Source organism: Macaca thibetana, chromosome 7 (genome assembly GCF_024542745.1).
Source record: "Macaca thibetana thibetana isolate TM-01 chromosome 7, ASM2454274v1, whole genome shotgun sequence".
NCBI lineage: Eukaryota > Metazoa > Chordata > Mammalia > Primates > Cercopithecidae > Macaca > Macaca thibetana.
The window spans coordinates 101,279,890-101,285,784 of record NC_065584.1 but is presented as its reverse complement, the minus strand read 5'-3'; positions in this window follow the sequence as shown (position 1 = coordinate 101,285,784).

Here is a 5,895-nt window from a genome sequence, read left to right as displayed (position 1 = left end):
AACCAGACTGCAGTTTGTCTTTATATCTATGCGCACACACACACACACACACACACACACACACACGGCCAGCCCCTCAGACAGATTGCTTGTGAACACACACACACTCCTGCATACTCGTATACATACACACACCCTTAGGGTCATCCAGACCCCAGTTTTTCTGGGGGCATTCACCAGCCTGTGCACACTGTGGCGCACCACCCCTCCTCCCCAGGACATAGACTCACTTCTGGCCACATTCCTAGGTCCATGCTTGCCTACGTGCAAGTAGTTTGACATGCACGCACATGCATGGATGCATGCTCATCCTTTGGCTCACACTGACATGTGAAAACTCAGGAAAATACTATAGAACCAACATGACATTGCAGTGTTTCCATATTTTCTATCCAGCCCCTCCCAGACGCTCATTACCAGACATGCCAGGGAGTTTTGAGGATAAGCCCCCACTCAACTACACACTATGCTATGAACTCAGCCCCCAAGTGGGCTGGGTTCTCTGGGGCTCAGGTGGGTCTCCTATGCCCTTTGGGGAGAGGAGATCTCCCTTTTCTAGATTGGACCATGCTCCAAGGACAGAAGGCAGGTGTCTGGCTCTCTGGTACAATCAGTAGCTTTTTTTCAGGATTCAGGAAAGGCTCAGAGGGTGATAACTAGGTCTGGGAGTCTGCAGAAGGGAGACCTCACCTGCTAACTGATGCACAGGGATGCAGTCCCATGGAGAAGTAGTGAGTGCCTCATCTCTAGGAGGATTCCAATAGGGGCAGCATGATAACCAGGCAGAGATGTTGTGGGAGAATTCATTTGTTTAGTTCAGCTCCTACTCTCTATCAGATCCTGTGCCCAGTGCTTGGAGTACAGTGGTGAGTAACATACAAGCCTGTCTTCAAAGGATCTTAGAGTCTTAAATGGGAAAGTTACACACACACAGTTAATAGATAGGCCTGGGCCAGGGGACAGGGATAAGGCTGGGGCAGAGAGGAAAGTGATGTAATGGGTCTTTAGTTTCCACAATGGAATATTGGCATCAGGGACTGAAGTGGATCGTTTAACATCCTGTGCCCAAGGCACACTTGTGGCACTTTGGAAGGTTTTTTTTTTTTTTTTTTTTTTTTTTTGAGACAGAGTCTCGCTGTATCACCCAGGATGCAGTGCAGTGGCATGATCTCGGCTCACTGCAACCTCTGCCTCCCAGGTTCAAATAGTTCTTGTGCCTCAGCCTCCCAAATAGCTGGGATTACAGCTGTGTGCCACCACACCTGGCTAATTTTTGTTTTTTAAGTAGAGATGGGATTTTGCCGTGTTGGCCAGGCTGGTCTTGAACTCCTGGCCTCAAATGATCTGCCTGCCTCAGCATCTCAAAGTGCTGGGATTATAGGTGTGAGCCACCGCATCTGACCCTGCACCTTGCAAGTCTTTGTGCTGGATAAGTGATGCGTTAGCTGGTCTCCAAGGGCTCTCTACACTCTAAAATTCCTGTACTCCTGGTCTAGGTCCATGGATTTCTCACTATGGCACCCTTCCCAAGGTGGGTGGTCTCACCCTAACTCAGGCTGCACAGTGTACCTTTACCCTGGCACTTATCACCTCCACCAAAGCTGTGCCCAGGCTCTTAGTGAGGGGAGTGGCTGGACCCATTCAAGGTCTCCAGGAACAAAGGAGAGGCTCATAAAGAGTGTGACGAATTCAGTTTGCTGGGGCGGGGTGGGGGGAGTGTCCAAAAGAAGTATGTCAGGCTCCTTCATGCTCCTGGCTTCTTAGGAGTGAAGAACAGTCCACTGCGTCTTATGGAGCCTCATTCTCTTCTATTCCAAAAGGAAGTACAGCTTTGAAGTGATGGGGTGGGGACCTCAGACAGGTAGTTGTTTGCATACTTTTTTTTAAACCTTACATCTTGTTCAATATGTGGGGCAACCATCTTACTCTTATATCTGCCGGTGGCCCAAGCAAATGCATACCCAGAAAATGACCAGAAAACTTCAACATCTCTCTCTAGGTAAAACGTGTGTCTGTTTCTCTTAGTAGGAAAAATTTCACAGGGAGAATTAGAGAACAAGGGATGCTTTGAAGCCACTTCTTATGTCATATATATATATATATATATATATATATATATATATATATATATATTTTAATTTTACCATAGCGTTCCATGGTGTGATGTAATGGTTAGGAGCCTGGGATCCGGAGACATCCCGGTTCAAAGCCTGTTCCCCGCTTTGAGAGAGCTTGGCCACGTCTTTTTGGGCCTGGGTGTGTCTTCAACTGCAAAGCGGGAATAATAATAGTACCATCCTGCTAGGGTTGTTGTGAGGATTAAATGAGCTGATACATGTAAAAGAGCCCAACAATGCCTTCCATGCAGTAAGTACCCAGTGTTCACTGTGGTGATTAATATTAGAGTGAGTGCTCAGTAAATATTTGTTGGGTAAATGTGTGCATTTTTCATTTTGTTTGCGTTCAGGATAAAGTTGTGGGAAAATAAGATCTTCCTGGTAGCCTCTGCCCGGTAACTGGCAGGAGGCGGAGATGGGGTGGGGGTGCGTGGAGGGTCTACAGTAGTTAAAAAAAATAAGCGTTCAGAGAGGATGGGGCCTCGGGTCGTTACTGCGGTCTCCAGCAGGGGGAGCCCAGGTAGTCATCGCTTGCGGTCTCCAGACCGCAAGGCGGGAGGGAATTACCCTTGACCGAGCACCTACTGTGTGCAGTGCCCCCGCCAGGCGCTGGGGAGCGCCGCGAAGGCAGGATGACCGGGAAGTGGCGGGTGGTTGCAGAGGGCGCAGTGAGGTGCTTTTGAACCAACGCAGACTTGCAGGGCCGACTTCCTGAGCGTCCCTTTGCTGCAGCGGGGCACGGGTTTGGTTCCTGGCCAGGCCTGGCCTGGGAAGCGCAGGGCTGAGGGCGGTGTCCCGGCCGCGATCCCGAGTCGGTGCGTGCCTGCGCTGCAGGAGGGCCACCCGGAGCTCGGCTTCTCCGCTGCACCCGGCTCGGAGCAGGCACTCAGTACAACTCAGCGAAGTAAAGCTGCCTGGCCGGGACACTCCGGGCTGCAGGCGTGGGTACAAGGGGCCTCCTCATGGCAGTTTGGGGGTGGAAACAGTACCATTCCCCCGCACCCCACCCTTCCCCCTATCCCTGCGGCTAGACCGGGAAGAGGTAAAGCCCAGAGACTCCACCTTGGAACGGGGCAGGGGTGCCACGTGGGTTCTGGCCTTGAACGGGACATTCCTCATTCTGCCTCCCGCAGCGCCAGGTTTTCTCGTCCACTACTCTGCGGTGGCGGTGGCGGGTCGGCAGCTGGAGGGACAGCTAATTTGGGGGCCCTGGTATGTGTTTATGTATATATGCATGCATCTATGTATATATGGAGTAGTTTTCATAGATATTTTCAAATATCAGAGCTCCAGAGAGTTCATCATTGCAGCTAATTAGCAAAAGGAGTTGCACCTCAGCTCAAAAGATGCCAGAATCGGAAAGATATTGAGGAGCAAATGATTGGAGACGGTTTCCCCTTTGCCCCAGAGCAGGCGGGTTTGGATTTGGCCCTGTAGATGAGGGCGAGATCGGAAGAGGGAGAGGCGGGGGACGCATGCTCTCTGCTGGCCCACGTGGTCCCCGGAAGAGTGGCTGAACCAGTGAATGAGGCAGCTGGCGGTCCCGCCGGCCCTGCCCACTCCTGGCCCCTGGTGTTTGGCCCAGCAAGCTCAGGAGCTTGGCTTCTGCCCTCCCAGACGCTCTGTGTCTGGAGAAGTTGGGTTGGAGTCGCGAAGCTCCACATTTCCAGCTGTGTGAACTCGGCCAGATCTTTTAACCTCTTGAACCCTTGGGAGCCAAAATACCAGCCCCTCAGAGGAGTGCCAGCAAGCGTCTTCAGGGAGACTGTAAACCTCTGTGGATGCCTGTCAAGACCGAGCGTTGAGTGTCTTGATGGATGTTTGTGTCGTTTAATCCTCATCTGAGGAGTCTTTCTCCCAGTTTTACAGATGGGGTAGTGGAAGTCTTGATGAAAGGAAGTGGATGCCCTTGTTCCTGGGGCAGCCAACTGGAAGCCTCCTGTTGTCCCTCAGGCCCCTTTTGAAGTTCCTAAAATGGAGTGCTGGGACCCCAGGAGGGAGGAGAGTCACACAGGATAATTCTGGCTGAGAGCAGAGGTCTCCTTCACCTGGGGTCTTGGTCTGAGGAACTGAAGTGGGAACCTGGTCAGGACAGATCATCTTCGGGGCCTCACTTTTTGGGTGGCAGCATATTTGCCCAGTCCCCATTGAAGGTTGCAGGAGTCTAGAAAGATACAGGATATGGGCTGGTTGGCAGAAGGGGGGGTCTCCCTTACTTCTATGAAGCCTCCTCACGTATCCCTTTTCCAGAAAAGGCATTCATATTTTATCAACAGAGGGCCAATTATGGGGCATTGATCAGAAGTTTACTTTTGTTTCAGTGACTCCTGACAGCAGCCCCTTGGGAGGAGCTACTTAGGGTTAGAATCTAAGTCCAGGAGCGGTGAAGTGAAAAGTGACTTACCCCAGGTCACATAATGAGGGAGCAAAAAGAGAAGGGAATGGGATTTGATTCTAGGTCTGGTCTGGCCTTGCCTTCACACCAAAAACCTAGTCCTGGCATCCCCCAACTTCTGTATCTACCTTATGATGTCCCTTAGAGCAGGGTAGTTCTGAAGTTGGAGCCTGGCCCATTTAAGGGACATTTCCAGGATGAAGCCTGCCTAAGGATCAAGCCCCCACCTAGTGCAGGGAAGCTAGGTGGGCACAGGGTGCCCATGTGGACCTGGGCAATGGCAGAAATGAGGGTGTAGCACTGTGGAGCAGATGGCCATGACAGGGTGGGTTCCCACTGTGGTCTGGGGTGTCCCTAAGGTCAAAGTCAGAGTCTTTGCTGCTCCCTTTCCCCTCTCATAGGGAAGCTGAGAGAAAGCTCCTCTTTAGGGTTCTGAAACCCAAAGGTCATTTCTGAGTGAGAAGGCTGAGACCCTTCCCATCTTCTCTGACCCTCCTGACAGCACCTTTAGGAGCCAGAAGCGGCACAGCAAGCCTTCCCCAGGCCACCGACCCCAAGTGGCATCCCCCAACTCCTGAAAGAGGAATCCTGATGGGCTCCAGATTAAAAAATCAATCCAGTTCAAAAGTGATCAGGGGAAACTAGATTCAGTTAGAGAGGGCAGAGCCAGGAGGGCCAGGAGTAGAGGGCGGGCCTCTCACTACCCCATCCTAGAGAAACTCTGCCATTGGTGGGAGAAAATCTGCACTGGGTCTGGAATGATTAAACTGTCCAGCTCTCAGAGAAGCAACTTAGTTCTTGGGAGCTTTGTCAGCAGATATACAACAGAGCAGTGCAGGCCAACAGAAGCTGTGCAGAAACGCCCTTTTCCCCAACCAACTGCACACCTGGCATCTTTTTTAATTTTCCGAAGTCGGGGAAATAAACTCCGGTGTCTACGACAGACACTATTTTCAGATGGTTTGCTTTGGGTCTCCCCTTCCACTGGTGACCCCTAAAATCCGTAAGGGTCTGGCTTGGCGGTGTGGCGGCATCGTTATCTCCGTTATGAAGGGTAGCAAACAGAAGTCTTCAGAGAAAGGGCATTCGCCTTTTTCTTCTAGCTGCCAGTCTCTGAGAGGGCGCTGGACCCCAAGACTGCAGGACTGGCCTCAGTGCAGAGGCTCTGGATTCTCTGGCTCTGAGGCGAGATGGGAGCTGTCCTCCCAGTGGTGCTGAAACTCGGGCTGCCTCCGTTGGGGTCACCGACAGAAGCTCACTTGTTCAGGCACATCCTGGGTCAGCCTTTCCGCCTCTGAGACGGCCTCCTCCCATCTCAGGTGAGAGATTCAGCCTGGAAGGGAAGTAGTCCACGCCATGATCATTCCGCAAAACCTTAATAGC